The sequence below is a fragment of the Theropithecus gelada genome, chromosome 19, assembly GCF_003255815.1.
Source record: "Theropithecus gelada isolate Dixy chromosome 19, Tgel_1.0, whole genome shotgun sequence".
In the NCBI taxonomy this organism is placed as follows: domain Eukaryota; kingdom Metazoa; phylum Chordata; class Mammalia; order Primates; family Cercopithecidae; genus Theropithecus; species Theropithecus gelada.
In genome coordinates, this window is record NC_037687.1 from 53,411,703 (window position 1) to 53,435,345 (window position 23,643).

Sequence of the window (23,643 nt, forward strand, 5' to 3'; positions counted from 1 at the left end):
TTGGGAGCACCTTGAGGCCTATGGTGAAAAATGAAACAAGATAAAAACGGGAAAGAAGGTTACTAAGAAACTACTTTGAGATGTGTGCACTGATCTCCCAGAGTTAAAATTTCCCTTTGATTCGGCAGTTTGGGAACACTATTTTTGTCCATTCTGCAAATGGATATTTGGGAGCTAAAAGAAGCCAATGGTGAAAAAGCAAATATCCCAGGAAAAATACTAGAAGGAAGCTATTTGAGAAACAGTTTGTAATGTGGGCATTGAGGCCTATCATGAAAAATAAAATATCTTCAGATAAAAATTAGTAAGTAGCCGTCTGAGAACTGCTTTGTGTTGTGTGCATCTGAGAAACCATTTTGTGATGTGGACATTCATCTCACAAAGTTAAACTGTCCTTTTCATTCAGCAGATTGGAAACACTGTTTTTGTAGAATATGTAAAGGGAAATATGGGACCACATTGAGGCCTATGGTGATAAAGAAAATATCTTCAGATAAAAATTATAAACAAGCCTTCTGAGAAACTGCTTCATTTTGTGTACATTCATTTCACATAGTTAAAACTTTCTTTGGATTGAGCAGTTTTGAAACACTGGTTTTGTCCATTCTCTGAAAGGACATTTAGGAGCTCATTGAGGTCAATTTAAAAAAGCGAATATCCCAGGATAAGAATTAGAAGGAAGCTATCTGAGAAACCATTTTGTGATATGGGTATTCATCTTGCAAAGTTATACTGTTCTTTTCATTCAGCAGATTGGAAACACCTTTTTTCTAGCATCTGCAAAGGGATATTTGGGAGCTCATTGAGACCTTTTGTGAAAAAGGAAATATCTTCAGATAAAAACTAGAAAGAAACCTTCTGAGAAACTACTTTGTGATGTGTGCATTCATCTCACCGAGGTCCACCTTTCTTTTGATTCAGCAGTTTGTAAACCCTCTTTTTGTCCAATCTGCAAATGGAGGTTTGAGAGCTCTTTTAGGCCAATGGCACGAAAACAAAAATCCCAGGATAAAAACTAAAGGAACCTATCTGAGAAACTACTGTGAGCTGTGTGCATTCATCTGACAGAGTTAAGCTTTCTTTTGATTCAGCAGTTTGGAAACATTGCTTTTGTCCATTCTGCAAATGGACATTTTGGAACTCATCGAGGCCAATGGTGAAAACTGAATATCCCAGGATAAAAACTGGAAGGGAGATACCTGTGAAACAGCTTTGTGATGTCTGCTTTCATCTCACAGAGTGAAACCATTCTTTTCATTCAGCAGTTTGGAAACACTGTTTTAGTAGTATCTCAAGAAATATTTTGGAGCACATTTAAGCCTATGATAATAAACATCTTCAGATAAAAACTAGAAAGAAATTTCATGAGAATCTGCTTTGTTATGTGTGCATTCATCTCACAGAGACCTTTCTTTTGATACAGCAGTTTAGAAACACTGTTTTTGTCCATTCTGTGATGGACATTTGGGAGCTCATTGAGGCCAATGGCAAAAAAGCGAATATCTAAGGATGAAAAGTAGAAGGAAACAATCTGAGACACCACTTTGTGACTTCTGCATTAATCTCGCAGAGTGAAACCTTTCTTTTCATTCAGCCATTTGAAAACAATGTTTTTGTATTATTTGCGAAGAAGCATTTGGGAGTGCATTGAGGGAAATGGTGAAAAATAAAACATCTTCTGATAAAAACTAGAAAGAAGATTTGTGAGAAACTGCTTTGTGATGTGGGGATTCATCTTACATAAGTTAACCTTTCTTTTCATTCAGCCATTTGTCCACACTGTGAATGGATATTTGGGATCTCTTTGAGGCCAATGGTGAAAAACTGAATATCTCAGGATAAAAACTAGAAGTTAGCAATCAGAGGAACTGTTTTGTGATGTGTGCATTCATCTCAAAGAATTAAATATTTCTTTTGATTCAGCAGCATGGAAAAACTATTTTTGTCTATTCTGCAAATAGATTTTTGGGAGCTCGTTTTGACCAATGGTGAAAAAGCGAATACCCCAGGATTAAAAAAAAAAGAAGGAAGCTATCTTAGAAACCACTTTGTGATGTGTGCATTCATCTCACAGAGTTAAACCTTTCTTTTAATACAGCAGTGTGGAAATACTGTTTTTTTTCCATTCTCCAAATGGACATTTGGGAACTCATGGAGGTCAGTGGTGAAAAAGCAAAGATCACAGGATAAACTAGTTTTCTAGTTTTCTAGGAGGATGTTATCTGAGAAATCACTTTGTGATATGTGCATTCCTCTCAGAATTAAACCTTTCTTTTCCATCAATAGTGAGGAAGCACTGTTTTTGTAGAATGTGCAAATGGATATTTGGGAGTGCATGGAGGCCTATTCTAAAAAAGAAAATATCTTTAGAGAAGAATTGAAAGAATTTTTCTGAGAAACTACTTTGTAATGTGTTCATTCATCTTACATATGTAAACATGTTTTCTTTCAGCAGTTTGGACGCTCATTGAGGCCAATGGTGAAAAAACGAATATCCCAGGATAAAAACTAGAAGCAAGCTATCTGAGAAACCACTTTTTGATGTGTTGACTGTCCTTATGTGAAGATATTTTATTTTTCACCACAGGTCTCATTGCGTACCCAAGTATCCCTTCACATATTCTACAGAAAGAGTGTTTCCAAACTTCTGAATCAGAGAAAGGTTTAACTCTGCGAGCTGAATGCACACATCACAAAGCAAATAGCTGGGATATTTGCTTTTTCACCTTTAGCCTTAATGAGTTCACAAGTGTCCATTCGCAGAGTGGACAAAAACAGTGTTTTCAAACTGTTGTATGAAAAGAAAGATTTAATTATGTGAGGTGAATGTGTACATCACAAAGCAGTTTCTCAGAAAGATTATTTCTAGTTTTTACCTGAAGATAGTTTATTTTTTACCATAGGCATCAAAGTTCTCCCAAATATCCCTATGCAGATTCTACAAAAGCAGTGTTTCCAAACTGTTGAATAAAAAGAAAGGTTTAACTATGTTTGATGAATACACACGTCACAAAGCAGTTTTAATCTGAAGATACTTTATTTTTCATCATGTGACTCAATGTGCTCCCAAATATACTTTTGATGATTCTACAAAAACAGTGTTTCCAAACTGCTAAATCAAAAGAAATGTTAACTCTGTGAGATAAATGGACACAGCACTAACAGTTTCTCAGAAAGCTTCTTTCTAGTTTTTTTCTGAGGATACATCTTTTCTCACCATAGGCTTCAATGTGCTCCCAAATATTCCTTTGCAGATTCTACAAAAACAGTGTTTCCAAACTGTGAATGAGAAGTAATATTTAGCTCTGCGATTTGAATGCACACATCACAAATCGATTTCTCAGATAGCTTCTTACTAGTTTTTATCTGAAGTGGTATTTTCTGTTTCGTCCCTGGACTCAATGCATTCCCAAATGTTCGTTTGCAGGATGGACAAAAACAGTGTTTCCAAACAGCTTAATCAAAAGAAATATTTAACTCTGTGTGATATATGCACACATCACAAAACAGTTTCTCAGAAAGCTTCTTTCTAGTTTTTAATGTGAAGAAAATTTCTTTTTCACCCTAGGCCAAAATGCGCTCCTAAATGGACCTTTGTAGAATGGACAAAATCAGTGTTTCCAAACTGTTGACTCAAAATAAAGCTTTAACTCTGTGAGATGAATGCACACATCACAAAACGGTTTCTCAGATACCTTACTTTTAATTTTTATCTGAAGATATTTTCTTTTTCACCATTGGCCTCAATGCACTCCCAAATGTCCTTTTGCAGAATGGACAAAAACAGTGTTTCCAAACTGCTGAATCCAAAGAAAGACTTAACTCTGTGAGATGAATGCTCACATCAAAAAGTAGTTTCTCAGAAAGCTTCATTCTAATTTTTACCTGAATATATTTCCTCAATGTGGTCTGAAATTTCCCATCACTGATTCTACAAAAACAGCATTTCTACACTGTTGAATAAAAAGAAATATTTAACAATGTGAGTGGAATGCCCACATCACAAACAGTTTCTCAGAAAGTTTCTTTCTAGTTTTTATCAGAAGATATTATCTTTTTCACCATGGGCTTCAAAGCACTTCTAAATATCCCTTTGCAAATTCTGCAAAAAGAGTTTTTCCAAACTGCTGAATGGAAAGAGAGATTTAATTCTCTTAGATGAGCACACACATCAAAAAGTGGTTTCTCAGATAGCTTCCTTCTAGTTTTTATCCTGGCATATTTGCTTATCCCCATTGTACTGAAGGAGTTCCCAAATATCCATTAACAGAATGGACAATAAGAGTGTTTCCAAACTGCTGAACAGAAATAAAGTTTTAATTCTTTGAGAAAAATGCACACATCCGGAAGCAGTGTCACAGACAGCTTCTTTCTAGTTTTTATCTGAAGATATTTTCTTTTTCACTGTAGGCCTCAATGTGCTCCCAAATATCTCTTCGCAGATTCTACAAAAAGTGTTTCCAAACTGCTGAATGAAAATAAAGGTTTAAATCTGTGAGATGAATGCAAACTTCACAAAGTGGTTTCTCACATAGCTTCCTTCTAGTTTAAATCTGGGATATTCCCTTTTTCACCACCGGAGTAAATAAACTCGCAAACATTCATTTCAATAATGGACCAAAACAGTGTTTCCATACTGCTGAATCAAAAGAAATGTTTAGCTCTGTCAGATGAATGCACACAGCACAAAACAGTTTCTCAGAAAACTTCTTTCTATTTTTTATCTGAAGATATTTTGTTTTTCACCATAGGCCTCAATGCACTCTGAAATATCCGATGACACACTCTTCCAAAACAGAGTTTCCAAACTGCTGAATAAAGAGTAACGTTTATTTTTAATTTTTTTAAGTGCCCAATTTTCTTTTTTTTAAATTATTATTATTATACTTTAAGTTCTAGGGTACATGTGCATAACGTGCAGGTTTCTTACATATGTATACTTGTGCCATGTTGGTGTGCTGCACCCATCAACTCGTCAGCACCCAACTACTCGTCATTTACATCAGGTATAACTCCCAATGCAATCCTTCCCCCGTCCCCCCTCCCCATGATAGGCCCCGGTGTGTGATGTTCCCCTTCCCGAGTCCAAGGGATATCATTGTTCAGTTCCCACCTATGAGTGAGAACATGCGGTGTTTGGTTTTCTGTTCTTCAGATAGTTTGCTAAGAATGATGGTTTCCAGTTGCATCCATGTCCCTACAAAGGATACAAACTCATCCTTTTTTATGGCTGCATAGTATTCCATGGTCTATATGTGCCACATTTTCTTAATCCAGTCTGTCACTGATGGACATTTGGGTTGATTCCAAGTCTTTCTATTGTGAATAGTGCTGCAATAAACATACGTGTGCATGTGTCTTTATAGCAGCATGATTTATAATCCTTTGGGTATATACCTAGTAATGGGATGGCTGGGTCATATGGTACTTCTAGTTGTCGATCCTTGAGGAATCGCCACACTGTTTTCCATAATGGTTGAACTAGTTTACAATCTCACCAACAGTGTAAAAGTGTTCCTATTTCTCCACATCCTCTCCAGCACCTGTTGTTTCCTGACTTTTTAATGATTGCCATTCTAACTGGTGTGAGATGGTATCGCATTGTGGTTTTGATTTGCATTTCTCTGATGGCCAGTGACGATGAACATTTTTTCATGTGTCTGTTGGCTGTATGAATGTCTTCTTTTGAGAACCGTCTGTTCATATCCTTTGCCCACTTTTCGATGGGGTTGTTTTTCTTTTCTTGTAAATTTGTTTGAGTTCTTTGTAGGTTCTGGATATTAGCCCTTTGTCAGATGAGTAGATTGCAAAAATTTTCTCCCATTCTGTAGGTTGCCTGTTCACTCTGATGGTAGTTTCTTTTGCTGTGCAGAAGCTTTTTAGTTTAATGAGGTCCCATTTGTCAATTTTGGTTTTTGCTGCCGTTGCTTTTGGTGTTTTAGACATGAAGTCTTTGCCCATGCCTATGTCCTGAATGGTACTACCTAGGTCTTCCTCTAGGGTTTTTATGGTATTAGGTCTAACATTTAAGTCTCTAATCCATCTTGAATTAATTTTCATATAAGGAGTAAGGAAAGGATCCAGTTTCAGCTTTCTACTTATGGCTAGCCAATTTTCCCAGCACCATTTATTAAATAGGGAATCCTTTCCCCATTTCTTGTTTCTCTCAGGTTTGTCAAAGATCAGATGGCAGTAGATGTGTGGTATTATTTCTGAGGACTCTGTTCTGTTCCATTGGTCTATATCTCTGTTTTGGTGCCAGTACCATGCTGTTTTGGTTACTGCAGCCTTGTAGTATAGTTTGAAGTCAGGTAGCGTGATGCCTCCAGCTTTGTTCTTTTGACTTAGGATTGTCTTGGAGATGCGGGCTCTTTTTTGGTTCCACATGAACTTTAAAGTAGTTTTTTCCCAATTCTGTGAAGAAACTCATTGGTAGCTTGATGGGAATGGCATTGAATCTATAAATAACCTTGGGCAGTATGGCCATTTTCACAATATTGATTCTTCCTATCCATGAGCATGGTATGTTCTTCCATTTGTTTGTGTCCTCTTTTATTTCACTGAGCAGTGGTTTGTAGTGCTCCTTGAAGAGGTCCTTTACATCCCTTGTAAGTTGGATTCCTAGGTATTTTATTCTCTTTGAAGCAATTGTGAATAGAAGTTCATTCATGATTTGGCTCTCTGTTTGTCTGTTACTGGTGTATAAGAATGCTTGTGATTTTTGCACATTAATTTTGTATCCTGAGACTTTGCTGAAGTTGCTTATCAGCTTAAGAAGATTTTGGGCTGAGACAATGGGGTTTTCTAAATATACAATCATGTCATCTGCAAAGAGGGACAATTTGACTTCTTCTTTTCCTAACTGAAACACCCTTCTTTTCATTGAGAAGTTTGCTAACACTATTTTCGTTTAATCTGAAATTGGATATTCAGGAGTGCATTGAGGAATATGGTGAAAAAGTAAATACCCTCAGACAAAAACTAGAAACAAGCTTTCTGAGGAACTGCTTTGTGATGTGTGAATTAATCTCACAGAGTTACACTGCTTGTTGCATTGAGCAGTTTACTTACACTGTTTTCTTGGAATCTGAAATCTGATATTTCTGAGCGCATTGAAGCTTATGGTGACAAAGGAAATATCCTCGTATTAAAACCAGAAAGAAACTTTCTGAGAATTCGTTTTCTGATGTGTTAATTCATCTTACAAAGTTACACGATTGCTTTCCTGGAGCAGATTGGTAGCACTGTTTTTGGTGCATCTGAGAAGGGATATTTTGGATTGCATTGAAACCTATGGTGACAAAGGAAATATCCTCAGATAAACACTAGAAAGAAACCTTCTGAGAAAGCTCTTTGTGATATGTGAATTCATCTCACCGAGATACACCTTTCTTTCCATGGAGCAGTTACCTAACACTGTTTTCGTGGAATCTGCAAGGGAATATTTGGGAGCGCTTTGAGACCTATAGTGAAAAGGAAATATCCTCAGATAAAAAAACAGAAAAAAGCTTTAAAGAAACTGCTTTGTGATTGGCAAGTTCATCTCACAGAGTTACACCTTTATTTCATTGAGCAGTTTGGTAGCACTCTTTTTGGGGAATCTCCAAAGGGATTTTCTGGAGCTCATAGAAGCCTATAGTGAAAAAGGAAACATCTTCAGATAAAAACTGGAGAGAAGGTTTTTGAGAAACTGTTTTGTGAAGTGTGTATTCATCTCATAGAGATAAACCATTTTGTTGATTGAGCAGTTTTTCATCACTGTTTTTGCGGTGTCTGGGAAGTGATAGTTAAGAGCACATTGAGGCTGATGGTGGAAAAGTAAATATGCAAAGACAAAAACTAGAAAGGAGCTTTCTGAGAGATTTATTTGTACAGGGTGAATTCATCTCCCTGAGGTAAACCATACTTTTCATTGAGCTGTTTGGTAACCCTGGTTTTGTGTTATGTACAAAGGTATATTCAGAGCACAGAGAAGCCTAAGGTGAAAGAGGAAATACCCTCAGATAAAACTAGTATGAAGTTTTCTGAGAGACTGTTTTGTGATGGGAGAATTTATCTCACTGAGTTAAATCTTTATTTTCATTGAGCAGTTTGTTAGCAACCTTTTCATGGAATATGTAAGGGATATTTGGGAGCAGATAGAGGCCAGTGTTGAAAAAGGAAATATCTTCAGGTTAAAAACAGGAGAGAAAGTTTCTGAAAACTACTTTGTGATGTGAGCATTCATCTCATAGCGGTAAAGCTTTCTGTTGAGAGAGCAGTTTGGCATCACTGTTTATGTGGTGTCTGAGAAGGGATATTTGGGAGCGAATGGGGCCAAAGGTGGAAAAGGAAATATCCTCAGTTAAAAACTAAAAATCAGCTTAATGAGAAAGTTCCTTGTGATGTGTGAATTCATCTCACAGAGTAACCCCTTTCTATTCATGGAGCAGTTCCCTAACACTGTTTTCATGGAATCTGCAATGTTATGATACGGAGCACATTGAGGCCTATAGTGAAAGAGGAAATATTCTTAGATAAAAACTAGAAAGAAGCTTTCTGAGAAACTACTTTGTCGTGTATGAATTCATCTCACACAGTTACACTTTTCTTTACATGGAGCAGTTTGCTAACACTGTTTTCATGGCATCTGCAATGTGATATTTGGGAGCACATTGAGGCCTGTGGTGAAAAAGGAAATATTCTCAGATATAATGAGAAAGAAGTTTTATGAGAAACTGCTTTGTGATGTGTTAATTCATCTCTCAGAGTTACATGAGTCTTCTCATGGATCAGTTTGGTATCACTGTTTTTGGGGAATCTGAGAAAGGATATTTTGGACCTCATTGAAGCCTATGGTGACAAAGGAAATATCCTCACATAAAAAATAGAAAGATATTTTCTGAGACCGTTCTTTGTGATTTGTGAATTCACCTCACAGAGTTAGTTACGCCTTTCATTTCTTGGAGCAGTTTGCTGAGACTGTTTTCATGGACTCTGCCAAGGGATATTTGGGAGCACATTGAGGCGTACAGTGAAAAGGGAAATATTCTCATATAAAAACTAGAAAGAAGGTTTCTGAGAAACTGCTTTGTGACTTTTGAATTCATCTCACAGAGTAACACCGTTCTTTCCATTGAGCAGTTTGATAACACTTTTTTCGTGGAATTTCCAATATTGTGTTTGGGAGCACATTGAAGCCTATGGTGACAAAGGAAATATCCTCATATAAAAACCAAAATAATGCTTTCTGAGAAACTCATTTGTGATGTGTGAATTCATCTCACAGAGTTACACTGTTCTTTTCATTGAGCAGTTTGCTACCACTGTTTTCTTGGTATCTGCAATGGGATATTTCGGAGCATATTGAAGCTTATGGTGACAAAGGAAATATCCTCAGAAAAAAACTAGAAAGAAGCGTTCAGAGAAACCACTTTGAGCTGTGTTAATTCATCTCACAGCGTTACATTATTCTTTTCATGGATCTTATTGGTAACATTGTTTTTGGGAACCTGAGAAGGGATATTTTGGATCGTATTGAAGCCTAAGGTGACAAAGGAAAAATCCACAGATAAAAACTAGAAAGAAGCTTTCTGAGAAAGTTATTTGAGAAGTGTCATTTCATCTCAGAGAGTTACACCATTCTTTTCATTGAGCAGTTTGGTCACACAGTTTTCATGGAATCTTCAAAGGGATACTTTTGAACTCTTTGAGGCCTACAGTAAAAATCACTGCTTTGTGATGTGTGAATTCATCTCACAGAGTTGCACCATTGTTTTCATTGAGAAGTTTACTAACGCTTTTTTCATTTAATCTTCAATGGGATATTTTGGAGGGCATTGGGGAATATGATGAAAAAGAAAATATCCTCTGATAACAACTAGAAGGAAGATTCATGAGAAACAGCTTTGTACTCACAGAGTACCACCACTGTTTTCAGGGAGCAGTTTGGTAGCACTCTTTTTGGCGAATCTGATAGGGATATTTTGAATGGCATTGAAGTCTATGGTGACAAAGGAAATAACCTCAGATAAAAACTAGAAAGAAGCTTTCTGAGTAAGTTCCTTGTGATGTGTGAATTCATATCACAGAGTTACACCTTTCTTTTCATGGAGCAGTTTTCTAACACTGGTTTCCTGGAATCTGCAAAGGTATATTTGGGAGTGCATTGAGACCGGTAGTGAAAAAGGAAATATCCTCAGATAAAAATGAGAATGAAGTTGTCAGATAAACTGATTTCTTATGTGTTAAAAGGAAATATGCTCAGATAAAAACAAGAAAGAATCTTTCTGAAAAGCTGCCTTGTGATGTTTGAATTCATATCACAGAGTTAAACTGTTCTTTCCATTGAGCAGTTTGCTAACACTGTTTTCTTGAAATTTGCAACAGGTTATTTCAGAGCACATTGAAGCTTATGCTGACATAGAAAATATCCTCAGACAAAAAGTAGAAAGAAGCTTTGTGAGATACAGCTTTGTGATGTGTTAATTCATCTCAGAGAATTACATGAATTTTTTCATAAATCAATTTAGTAGCCCTGTTCTTGGGGAACCTGAGAAGGGATATTTTAGATCGCATTGAAGCCTATAGAGACAAGGGAAATAACCTCAGATAAAAAAATACAAAGAAGCTTTCTGAAAAAGTTCTTTTTGATGTGTGAATTCATCTCACAGGGTTATAAATTGATTTTCATGGAGCAGTTTGCTTGCACTCTTTTCGAGGGATCCACAAAGGGATATTTGGAAGCACATTGAGGCCTATAGCGTAAAAGGAAATATCCTCAGTTACAAACTGGAAAGAAACTTTCTGAAAAACTGCTTTGTAAAGTGTCAATTAATCCAGCAGGGTTACACCATTCTTTTCATTGAGCAGTTTGCTAACACTCTTTTCGTGGAATCTGCAAGGGGATATATGGGAGGGCATTGAGGCCTATGGTGAAAAAGGAAATATCCTCAGATAATAAGTAGATAGAAGCTTCCTGAGAAACTGTTCATGATGTGTGAATTCATCTCACAGAGTTACAGCATTCCTTCCATGGAGCAGTTTGCTAACACTGTTTTCATGGAAGCTGCTATGGGACATTCTGGAGCACATTGAATCCTATTGTGATAAAAGAAATATCCTCAGACAAAGACTAGAGAGAAGCTTTCTGAGAAACTTCTTTGTGATTTGTGAATTTACATAATTCAGTTACACCTTTCCTTTCATGTAGCATCTGGTAGAACTCTCCTTGGGGAATATGAGAGGGAATATCTTGGATCCCTTTGAAGCCTATGGTAATGCAGGAAATATCCTCAGATACAAACTAGAAAGGTTTCTGAGAATGTTCCTTGTGATGTGTGAATTCATCTTACAGAGTTACAATTTCTTTTCATGGAGTTGTTTGCTAACACTGTTTTCGTGGAATCCGCAAAGGGATATTTCAGAGCGCATTGAGACCTATGGTGAAAAACTAAACATCCTCAGATAAAAACTACACAGAAACTTTTTGAGAAGCTGCTTTGTGATTTTTGAATTCATCTCACATAGTTACATGATCCTTTTCATGGAGCAGTTTGGTGGCACTGTTTTTGGGGTATCTGAGAAGGGATATTTTAGAAGGATTTGAAGCCTATAGTGACAAAGGAAATGTCCCGAGATAAAAACCAGAAAGAAGCTTTCTTTGAAATTTCTTTGTGATGCGTGAATTTACCTCAGAGAGTTACACCTTTCTCTTCATGGAGGAGAATACTAGCACTGTTTTTCTGGAACCTGCAAAGGGATATTTGGGAGTGCATCAACCCCTATGGTGAAAAAGAATATACCTTCAAATAAAAACCAGAAAGAAACTTTCTGAGAAACTGCTTTGTGATGTGTGCATTCCTCTCACAGAGTTACACTGTTCTTTTCACTCAGCAGTTTTCTAACACTGTTTTCTTGGAATCTGCAATGAGATATTTCTGAGCATATTAAAGCTTACGGTGACAAAGGAAATATCCTCATATAACAACTAGAAAGAAGCTTTCTGAGTCATTGCTTTGTGATGTGTTACTTCATCTCACAGAGTTACATGATTCTTTTCAGGGATCAGTTTGGTAGGACTGTTTTCTGGGGAATCTGTGAGGGGATATTTGGGATCAGATTGAAGCTGATGGTGACAAAGGGAATATCCTCAGATAAAAATTAGAAAGAAGCTTTCTGAGAAAGTCCTTTGTGGTATGTGAACTCATCTCACAGAGTTACACTGTTCTTTCCATGGAGCAGTTTGATAACACTGTTTTTGTGGAATCTGCAATAGGATAGTTGGGAGCTCATTTATGCCAATGGTGACAAAGGAAATATCCTCAGAATAAAAGCAAAAAGAAGCTTTCTGAGATACTGCTTTGTGATTTCTGAATTCATCTCACCGAGTTACACTGTACTTTTCATTGAGCAGTTTGCTAACACTCTTTTCTTGGAATCTGCAATGGATATTTTGGAGAGCATTTAACTTTATGCTGACAAAGGAAATATCCTAAGACAAAAACTGGAAACAAGCTTTCTGAGAAACTGCCTTGTGGTGCGTTATTTCATCTCACAGAGTTACACCTTTCTGCACATGCAGCAGTTTGGTAGCACTGTTTTTGGGGAGCATGTGAAGGGATATTTGGGATCCCATTGAAGCCTACAGTGTCAAAGGAAATATCCTCAGATAAAAACTAGAAAGAAGCTTTCTCAGAAACTTCCTTGTGATGTGTGAACTCATCACAGAGAGTTACACCTTTCTTTCCATGGATCACTTTGCTAACACTGATTTCCTCGAATCTGCAAAGAGATATTTGGGAGCATGTTGAGGCCTATGGTGAAAAAGGAAATATCCTCAGATAAAAACTAGAAAGGCACTTTCTGAGAAACTGGTTTTTGATGTGTGAATTAATCTCACAGTGTTACACTGGTCTTTTTGTGGAGCAGAGTGCTAGCACTGTATTCTTTTAACCTGCAGTGGGATATTTTGAAACGCATTGAAGCTTATGGTGACATAGGAAATATCCTCATAGAAAAAGTAAAAAGAAGCTTTCTGAGAAACCTCATTGTGATGTGCTAATTCAACTCACAGAGTTACGTGATTCTTTTCATGGATCAGTTTGGTAGCCCTGTTTTTGGGGAATCTGAGAAGGGATATTATGGATCGCATTCAAGCCTATGGTGACAAAGGATATATCCTCAGAAAAACTCTACAAAGAAGCTTTCTGAGAAAGTTATATATGATGTGTGAATTCATCTCACAGAGTTACACTGTTTTTTTCATTAAGCTCTTCGATAACACTGTTTTCTTGGAATCTGCAATAGGATATATGGGAGTGCATTGAATCCTATGGTAACAAAGGAAATATTCAAAGTTAAAAACCAAAAAGAAGCTCACAGGGTTACATGATTCTTTTCATTGAGTAGTTTGGTAGCAATGTTTTTGGAGAATCTGAGAAGGAATTATTTGGATCTCATTCAAGCCTATGGTGAAAAAGGAAATATCCTCAGATAAATACTAGAACGAAGCTTTCTGAGAAACCCCTTTGCAATGTGTGCATTCATCTCATAGATCTAAACATTTCTGTTGAGGGAGCTCTCTGGCATCAATTTTTTTTGTGGTGTCAGATAAAGGATATTTGGGAACACATTGGAGCCTATGGTGGAAACGGAAATAGGCTCATATAAAAACTAGAAAAAAAGCTTTCTGAAAAACCATTTTGTGATGTGTTAATTCATCTCACAGAGGTAGATGATTATTTTCATGGATCAGTTTTGTAGCACCGTTTTTGGAGAATCTGAGAAGGCATATTTTGGATCACATTGAAGCCTATGGTGACAAAGGGAATATCCTCAGATAAAAACTAGAAAGAAGCTTTCTGAGAAAGTTATTTGTGATGTGTGAATTCATCTCACAGAGGTACACCTTTCTTTTCATGGAGTAGTTTGCTATCACTGATTCCTGGAATCTGCAAAGGGATATTTGGAAACACACTGAGACTATAGTGAAAATGGAAATATCCTCAGATAAAAACTAGAAAGAAGCTTTCTGAGAAACTGCTTTGTGATGTGTGAATTCAACTCACAGAGTTACACCATTCCTATTATTGAGCAATTGGTTAACACTGTTTTCTTGGAATCTGCCATGGGATATTTCAGAGATCAATGAAGTTTAGGGTGACAAAGGGAATATCCTCAGACAAAAACTAGAAAGATGTTTTGTGAGACACTACTTTGTGAGTTGTGAATTCGTCTCACAGAGTTACACATTTCCTTTCAAGGAGTAGTATTGGAGCATTGTTTTCGGGGAATCTGAGAAGGGATATTTTCAATCACACTGAAGTCTATGGTGACAAAGGAAATATCCTCAGATAAACAGTAGAAATCAGCTTTGTGAGAAGCTTCTTTGTGATGTATGTATTCATCTCACAGAGTAATGTTTTCATGGAGAAGTTTGCTAACACTGTTTTCGTGGAATCTGCAAAGAGATATTTGTGACCGCTTTGAGGTCTATAGTGAAAAAGGAAATATCTTCAGATAAAAAAGAGAAAGATTTCTGAGAAACTGCTTTGTAATGTGTGAATTCACCTCACAGAGTTATACTGTTATTTTCATTGAGCAGTTTGATATCACTGTTTTCTTGAAATCTGCAATAGGATATTTGGGAGTGCATTGAAGCCTATTGTGACAAAGGAAATATCCTCAGATAAAAAACAAAAATAATATTTCCATGAAACTGTTTTGTGATGTGTCAATTCACCTCACAGAGTTACACCATTCCTTTCATTGAGAAGTTTGCTAAGAATTTTTTCCTGGAATCTGCAAAGGGATATTCCAGAGCTCATTGAGGAATATGGTGAAAAAGTTAATAGTATCAGATAAAAACTAGAAAGAAGTATACTGAGAAAGGAATTTGTTATGTATCAATTCATCTCTCAGAGTTACGCCATTGTTTTCATGGAACAGGTTGGTAGCACTGTTTTTGGGGAGTCTGGGAAGGGATATTTTGGATCGTATTGAAGCCTATGGTGACAAAGGAAATATCCTCAGATAAAACTAGAAAAACTTTCTGAGAAACTTCTTTGTGATGTATATATTCATCTCTAGAGTAACACCTTTCTTTGTGTGGAGCAGTTTGCTAACACTGTTTTCGTGGAATAAACAAAGGGATATTTGGGAGTGAGGTGAGAGCTATGTTGAAAAAGGAACTATCCTCAGAGAAAAACTAGAAAGAAGCTTTCTGAGAAACTGCTTTGTGATGTGTGAATTCATCCCACAGTGTTACAAAACTCTTTTCATGGAACAGTTTCGTAGCACTCTTTTTAGGTAATGTGAGAAGGGATATTTTGAATCACATTGAAGCCTATGGTGACAATATCCTCAGATAAAAACTAGAAAGAAGCTTTCTGTGAAACTTCTTTGTGATGTGTGAATTCATCTCACAGAGTTACACCTTTCCTTTCATGGAACCGTTTGCTCACATTGTTTTCATGGAATCTGCAAAGGGATATTTCGGAGTGCATTGATGCCTATGGTGAGAGAGGAAATATCCTCAGATAAAAACCAAAAAGAAACTTTCTGTGAAACTGCTTTGTGAGGTGTGAAATCATCTCACTGATTTACCCCGTTCTTTTCATTGAGAAGTTTGCTAACACTTTTTTGTGGAATCTGCAATGTGATATCCCAGAGAATATTGAGGAATATGGAGAAAAAGAAAATATCCTCAGATAAAATCTAGAAAGAAGTGGTATGAGAAACAACTTTCTGATATGTGTATTCATCTTACAGAGTTACACGATTCTTTTCATGTATCAGTTTGGTAGCACTGTTTTGGGGGATCTGAAAAGGAGTATTTTGAATTGCATTGAAATCAATGCATGACATATGGAAATATAATCAGATACGAACTAGCAAGAAGCTTTCTGAGAAACTTCTTTGTGCTGTGTGTTTTCATCTCTCAGAGTAACACGTTTCTTTTCATGGAGCAGTTTGCTAACACTGTTTTTCTTGGATCTACAAAGTAATATTTGGGAGAAAGTTGAGTGAAAAGGAAAATATCCTCAGATAAAAACTAGAAGGAAGCTTTCTGAGAAACTGCTTTGTGATGTGTGAATTCATCTCACAGAGTTACACCATTCCTTTTCTGGAGCAGTTTTCTAACAATGTTTTCGTGGAATCTGCAACAGGATATTTCAGAGTGTATTGAAGCCTTTGGTGACAAACAAAATATCCTCAGACAAATGCCAAAAAGAAACTTTCTGTGAAACTGCTTAGTGATCTGTGAATTCACCTCACAGAGTTTATTTTCATGACACAGTTTAGTAGCAATGATTTGGGGAATATGAGAAGGGATATTTTGGATCGCATTGAAGACTACGGTGACAAAGGAAATATCCTCAGATAAACACTAGAAAGAAACCTTCTGAGAAACTATTTAGTGATATGTGAATTCATCTCACAGGGTTACACAGTTGTTTCATTGAGCTGTTTGCTAACACTGTTTCCTAGAAATCTCCAATTTGATATGTCGGAGCACATTGAAGCGTAGGGTGAAAAAGGAAATATCCTCATATAAAAACTAGATAGAAGCTTTCTGAGAAACCACTTTGCAATGTGTTAATTCATCTCAGAGAGTTACATGATTCTTTTCATGGATCAGTTTTGTAGCACTGTTTTTGGGGAATCTGAGAAGGGTTATTTTCAATCACAATGAAGCCTATAGTGACAAAGGAAATATCCTCACATAAAAACTAGAAAGAAGCTTTCTGAGATATTTCCTTGTGATGTGTGAATTAATCTCACAGAGTTACACTTTTCTTTACATGGAGCAGTTTACTAACACGGTTTTCGTGGAATTTGCAAAGGGATATTTGGGAGTCCACTGAGGCCTATACTGGAAAAGGAAATATCCTCAGATAAAAACTATAAAGAACCTTCTGAGCAACTGCTTTGTGATGTGTGAATTCATCTTACAGAATTATACCATTGTTTTCATTGAGCAGTTTAATAACACTGTTTTCATGGAATCTGCAAGAGGGTATTTCGGAGCTTATTGAAGCCTATAGTTGCAAAGAATATATCCTCACATAAAAAACAAAAAGAAGCTTTCTGTGAAACTACTTTGTGATGTGTGAAATCATCTTACAGTGTTACACAGTACTTTTCATCGAGAAGTTTTCTAACACTTTTTTTCCTGGAATCTGCAATGGGATATTAGGAAGCACATTGAGATATATGGTGAAAAAGGAAATATCCTCAGAGAAATACTAGAAAGAAGCTTTCTGAGAAACAGCTTTGTGGTGTGTGAATTCATGTCACAGACTTACACCATTCTTTTCATGGAATCTCAGAAGTGTTAATTTACACTTTTTGAGGAATCTCAGAAGTGTTAATTTACATTGAATTGAAGCCTATGGTGACAAAGGAAATATCCTCAGATAAAAACAAGAAAGAAGATGTCTGAGAAAGTTCTTTTTGATGTGTGAGTTCATCTCAGAGAGTTACATCTTTTTTTCTTGGAGCACTTTGGTAAGACTGTTTTCATGGAATCTGCAAAGGAATATTTTTGAGCACTTTGAGGCCTATGGTGAAAAAGGAAATATCTTCAGATGAAAAGTAGAAATATCCTTTCTGAGAAACTGCTTTGTGATTTGTGAATTCATGATCCTTTTCATGGAGCATTTGGTAGCACTGTATTTGGGGAATCCAAGAAATAATATTTTGGATTGCGTTGAAGCCTATGGTGACAAATGAATTATCCTCAGATAAAATCTACAAAGAAACTTTCTGAGAAATTTCTTAGTGATGTGTGAATTCATTTCACAGCGTTACACCATTCTTTCAATGAGAAGTTTGCTAACACTATATTCGTGGAATCTGAGATGGGATATTCTGGAGCACATTGAGGCCTATGGTGTAAAAGGAAATATCCTCAGATTAAAAACTAGAAAGAAGTTTTCTGAGAAACTACTTTTGGATGTGTGCATTCATCTCAGAGCGCTACACTGTTGTTTGCATTGAGCAGTTTGATAACACTGTTTTTGTGGAAACTGAAATTCAATATCTGGGAGCATATTGAAGCCTATGGTGACAAAGAAAATATCCTCAGACAAAACCCAGAAAGAAGCTTTCTGATAAACTTCTTTGTGATGTGTGAATTCATCTCACAGATTTATACCTTTATTTTCATGGAGCAGTTTGCTAACACTGTTTTTGTGGAATCTGCAAAGGGATATTCACAAGTGCATTGAGGACTACAGTGAAAAAGGAAATATTCTCAGACAAAAACTAGAAAGAAGCTTTCTGAGAAACTGTTTTGTGATGGGTGAATTCATCTCACAGAGTTGCACCTTTCTTTTCATTGAGCAGTTTGATAGCACTGTTTTTGGGGATCTGCAAAGGGACTTCTTGGAGCTCATATAGGCCTATGGTGAAAAAGGAAATATCTTCAGATAAAAACTGGAGAGAAGGTTTTTGAGAAGCGGTTTTGTGAGGTGTGTATTCACTCATAGAGACAAACCATTTTGTTGATTCAGCCATTTGCCATCACTCTTTTTGTGGTGTCTGAGAAGGGATATATGGGAGTGTACTGAGGCTGATGGTGGAAAAGTAAATATGCATAGATAAAAATTTGAAAAGAGCTTTCTGAGATATTTATTTGTGATGAGTGAATTCATCTCCCAGAGGTACCCTGTTCTTTTCATGGAGCAGTTTGTTAACCCTGATTTTGTAGAATCAACAAAGGGAAATTCAGAGTGCAGAGAAGCCTATGGTGGAAAAGGAAATATCCTCAGATAAAAATAGAAAGAAGCTTTCTGAGAGACTGTTTTGTGATGGGTGAATTCATCTCACGGAGTTACACAATTCTTTTCATGGAGCAGTGTGGTAACACAGTTTCTTGGGAATCTGAGAAGGGATACTTTGGATCACTTTGAAGCCCATGGTGACAAAGGAAATATCCTCAGACAAAAAACCAAAGAGAAGCTTTCTGAGAAACTGCTTTGTGATTTGTGAATACATCTCACTGGGTAACATGATTCTTTTCATGGAACATTTTGGGATATCTGGAAGGGATATTTTGGATCACAGTGAAGCCTAGGGAGACAAAGAAATATCCTCAGATAAAAACTAGAAGGAAGCTTTCTCAGAAACTGCTTTGTGATGTGATAATTTGACTCACAGTGTTACATGATTCTTTTCATGGATCAGTTTTGTAGCACTGTTTTTTTTTTTTTTTTGGGAATATGAGAAGGGATATTTTGAATCTCATTGAAGCCTATGGTGACAAAGAAAATATCCTCAGATAAAAACTAGGAAGAAACATTCTGAGAAACTGCTTTGTGATGTGTGAATTCATCTCACAGAGTTACACAGTTCTTTTCATTGAACTATTTGATAACACTGTTTTTTTTTTTTTTTTTTTTTTGTTTTTTTTTTTTTTTTTGGTATCTGCAAAGGCATATTTGGGAGCGCATTGAGGCCTGAGGTGAAAAACTATATATCGTCAGATAAAAGCTAGAAACAAGCTTTCTGAGAACATGCTTTGTGATCTTTGAATTTATCTCAACGAGTTGCACCATTCTTTTAATTGAACAGTTTCCTAACACTGTTTTCTTGGAATACACAATGGGATATTTCAGAGCGCATTTTAAGTTTATGATCATAAAGGAAATAACCTCATATAAAAACTACAAAGTAGCTTTTTAAGAGAAACTTATTTGTGATGTGTGTATTCATCTCACAGTGTAAAACCTTTCTTTTCATGGAGAAGTTAGTTAACTCTGTTTTCGTGGAATCTATAAAGTGATGATTGGGAGCGAGTAGAGACCTATGGTGAAAAAGAAAATATCCTCAGATAAAAATGGAAAGTAGCTTTATGAGAAACTGCTTTGTGATGTGTGAATTCAACTCACAGAGTTACACCACTCTTTTTGTTGAGCAGTTTGCCAACACTGTTTTCATGGGATCTGCAATATGCTATTTCGGAGAGCATTGAAGTCTCAGGTGAGAAATGAAATATCCTCAGACAAAAACCAAAAAGAAGCTTTCTGTGAAACTCCTTTGTGATGTAATAATTCATCTCACAGGGTTAGACTTTTGTTTTCATAGCACAGTTTGATAGCACTGTGTTTGGGGAATGTGAGGAGGAATATTTTGTACTGAAATGAAGCTCATGGTGACAAAGGAAATATCCTCAGATAAAAATTAGAAAGAAGCTTTATGAGAAACTTCTTTGTGATGTATGTATTCATCTCACAGAGTAACACCTTTCTTTTCATGGAGCAGTTTGCTAGCACTGTTTTCGTGAAATCTGCAAAATGAACTTTCCTCAGATAAAACCTAGAAAGAAGCCTCCTGAAAAACAGCTTTGTGATGTGTGAATTCATGTTACAGAGTTTTACCATTCTTTTCATTGGGCAGTTTGATAACACAGTTTTCGTGCAATCTGCAATAGGATATTGGGAGTGCCTTGAAGCCTATGGTGACAAAGGAAATATCCACAGACAAAAGTCCAAAAAGAAGCTTTCTATGAAACTCATCTGTGATGTGTGAACTCATCTCATAGAGTTACACTGTTCTTTTCATTGAGAAGTTTGCTAACACTTTTTTCGATTAATCTGCTATGGGATATTGGGAAGCACATTGATTAATACAGTGAAAAAGGAAATATACTCAGATAAAAACTAGAAAGGTTTCTGAGAAACATCTTTGTGGTATGTGAATTTATCTGACACAGTTACACCACTTTTTTCATGTAACAGCTTGGTAACACTGTTTTGGGTGAATCTGAGAAGGGATATTTTGGGTCACATTGAATCTATGGTGACAAAGGAAATATCCTCAATTAAAAGCTAGAAATACAATATCTGAGAAACTACTTCATCATGTGTGAATTCATCTCACAGAGTTACACTGTTGTTTTCACTGAGTCGTTTGATAACACTGTTTTCGTGGAATCTGCAATAGGATATTTGGGAGAGCATTGAAGCCTATGGTGACACAGGAAATATCCTCCAAGAAAAACCAAAAAGAAGCTTTCTGAGAAACTGCTTTGTGATGTGTGAATTCATCTCACAGATTTACACCTTTCTTTTTATGGAACAGTGTGATAACACTATATTCGTGGAATCTGCAAGGGGATATTCACGAGCATATTGAGGCAAATTGTGAAAAAGGAAATATCCTCAGATAAAAACTAGAAGGAAGCTTTCTGAGAAAGTTCTTTGCAATGTTTGAATTCATTTCACAGTGTTACACCTTTCCCTTCATGTAGCAGTTTTCTAACACTGGTTTTTTTTTGAATCTGCAAAGGGATATTTGTGAGTGCTTTGAGATCTATGGTGAAAAAGGAAATATCTTCACATAAAAACTAGAAAGAAGCTTTTTCAGAAACTGCTTTCTGATGTGTAAATTCATCTCACAGAGATACACTGTTCTTTTCTTTGAGCTGTTTGCTAACACTGTTTTCTTGGAATCTGCAATGGGATATTCAGGAGTGTGTTGAAGCTTATGGTGATAAAGGAAATATCCTCATATAAAAACTAGATAGAAGCACTCTGGAAAACCACTTTGTGATGTGTTAATTCATCTCATGGAGTTACACAATCCTTTTTATGGATCAGTTTTGTAGCTCTGTTTTTGTGGAATCTGAGAAGGGATATTTTGGATCACACTGGAGTCTTTGGTGACTAAGGAAATATGCTCAGATAAAAACTAGAAAGAGACTTTCTTTAATCCGGTGGGACCATGTGTCAGAACAATCTTGAATCATGAAGCTACTAACCAAAGCTGGGTCCTTCTCGAGATTTTATTCCCGCAAAGTTGCCCCCAAAGTTAAAGCCACAGCTGTGCCTGCAAGAGTACCACCACAACCTCAGGACCTTGAGTTTACCAAGTTACCAAATGGCTTGGTGATTGCTTCTTTGGAAAACTATGCTCCTCTATCAAGAATTCTTTTGTTTATTAAAGCAGGCAGTGGATATGAGGACTCCAACAATTTAGGAACCACCCATTTGCTGCAACTTGCATCCAGTCTGACAACACAAGTAGCTTCATTTTTCAAGATTACCCATGGAATTGAAGCAATTGGTGGCAAATTAAGTGTGACTGCAACAAAGGAAACCATGGCTTACACTGTGGAATGCCTGTGAAGTGATGTTGATATTCTAATGGAGTTCCTGCTCAATGTCACCACAGCACCAGAATTTCGTCGTTGGGAAGTAGCTGACCTTCAGCCTCATTGACAAATTGTGGCCTTTCAGAATCCACAGACTCATGTCATTGAAAATTTGCATGCAGCAGCTTACCAGAATGCCTTGGCTAATCCCTTGTACTGTCCTGACTATAGAATTGGAAAAGTGACATCAGAGGAGTTACATTACTTCGTTCAGAACCATTTCACAAGTGCAAGAATGGCTTTGATTGGACTTGGCGTGAGTCATCCTGTTTTAAAGCAAGTTGCTGAACAGTTTCTCAACATAAGGGGTGGGTTTGGTTTATCTGGTGTGAAGGCCAAATACCGTGGAGGTGAAATCCGAGAACAGAAAGGAGACAGTCTTGTCCATGCTGCTCTTGTAGCCGAAAGTGCTGTCACGGGAAGTGTAGAGGCAAATGCGTTTAGTAACCTTCAGCATGTCCTTGGTGCTAGGCCACATGTCAAGAGGGGCAGCAGCCCCACCAGCCATCTGCACCAAGCTGTTGCCAAGGCAACTCAACAGCCAATTGATGTTTCCGCATTTAATGCCAGTTACTCAGATTCTGGACTCTTCATGATTTATACTATCTCCCAGGCCACAGCTGCTGGAGATGTAATCAAGGCTGCATAGAATCAAGTCAAAACAATAGCTCAAGGAAACCTTTCCAACACAGATGTCCAAGCTGCCAAGAACAAGCTGAAAGCTGGATACCTAATGTCAGTGGAGTCTTCTGAGCGTTTCTTGGAAGAAGACGGGTCCCAGGCTCTAGTTGCTGGTTCTTACGTGCCACCATCCACAGTCCTTCAGCAGATTGATTCAGTGGCTAATGTTGATATCATAAATGCTGCAAAGAAGTTTGTTTCTGGCCAGAAGTCAATGGCAGCAAGTGGAAATTTGGGACATACACCTTTTGTTGATGAGCTGTAATACTGACTAGAGGAGAGAGCTGAATATTCTCTCAGCCCAGAGCAGCAAACACATGAAAGTCAGAAATCTCTAATATAACATTTGTCTTTTTTCCAGTGAGGTAAAATAAGGCATAAATGCAGGTAATTATTCTCAGCTGACCTAAAGTCAATAGAACATTCTGCTTAGGTGTTTTATTACGTTTTTCTCAAGGGGGTTAATCAACAAGTATTTATTATATGCTGATATTTTTGTTTTAGATGCTTTATTAAAGGAGACAGGAATGTAATTATTGAGTATAGAAGCATTAGAAACTAGTAAAAGTAAGGCTAAGTGGCTATCAGCGTAAATAGTGCCAGGTTACTATTGGTGGCTTTTCAGATGAAACCAAGTTCAAAATTTGTCATTTTGGGTATCAACAGATAATTGGTCTGGTTTTTACTCCTGTTTTGCCTTTTTTGCAATAAAATTATTTCCCATCAGAGAAATGCAAATCAAAACCACAATGAGATACCATCTCACACCAGTTAGAATGGCGATCATTAAAAAGTCAGGAAACAACAGGTGCTGGAGAGGATGT

At 36.8% G+C, this 23,643-nt stretch overlaps 1 pseudogene across 1 annotated transcript; it reads left to right on the plus strand.

Moving 5' to 3' along the window:
• Positions 1-21,693: 21,693 nt before the first annotated feature.
• On the plus strand, positions 21,694-23,540 carry LOC112612274 (annotated as a pseudogene). Its single transcript, XR_003116836.1, has one exon. The product of XR_003116836.1 is annotated as a cytochrome b-c1 complex subunit 2, mitochondrial pseudogene (transcript).
• Positions 23,541-23,643: the final 103 nt, after the last annotated feature.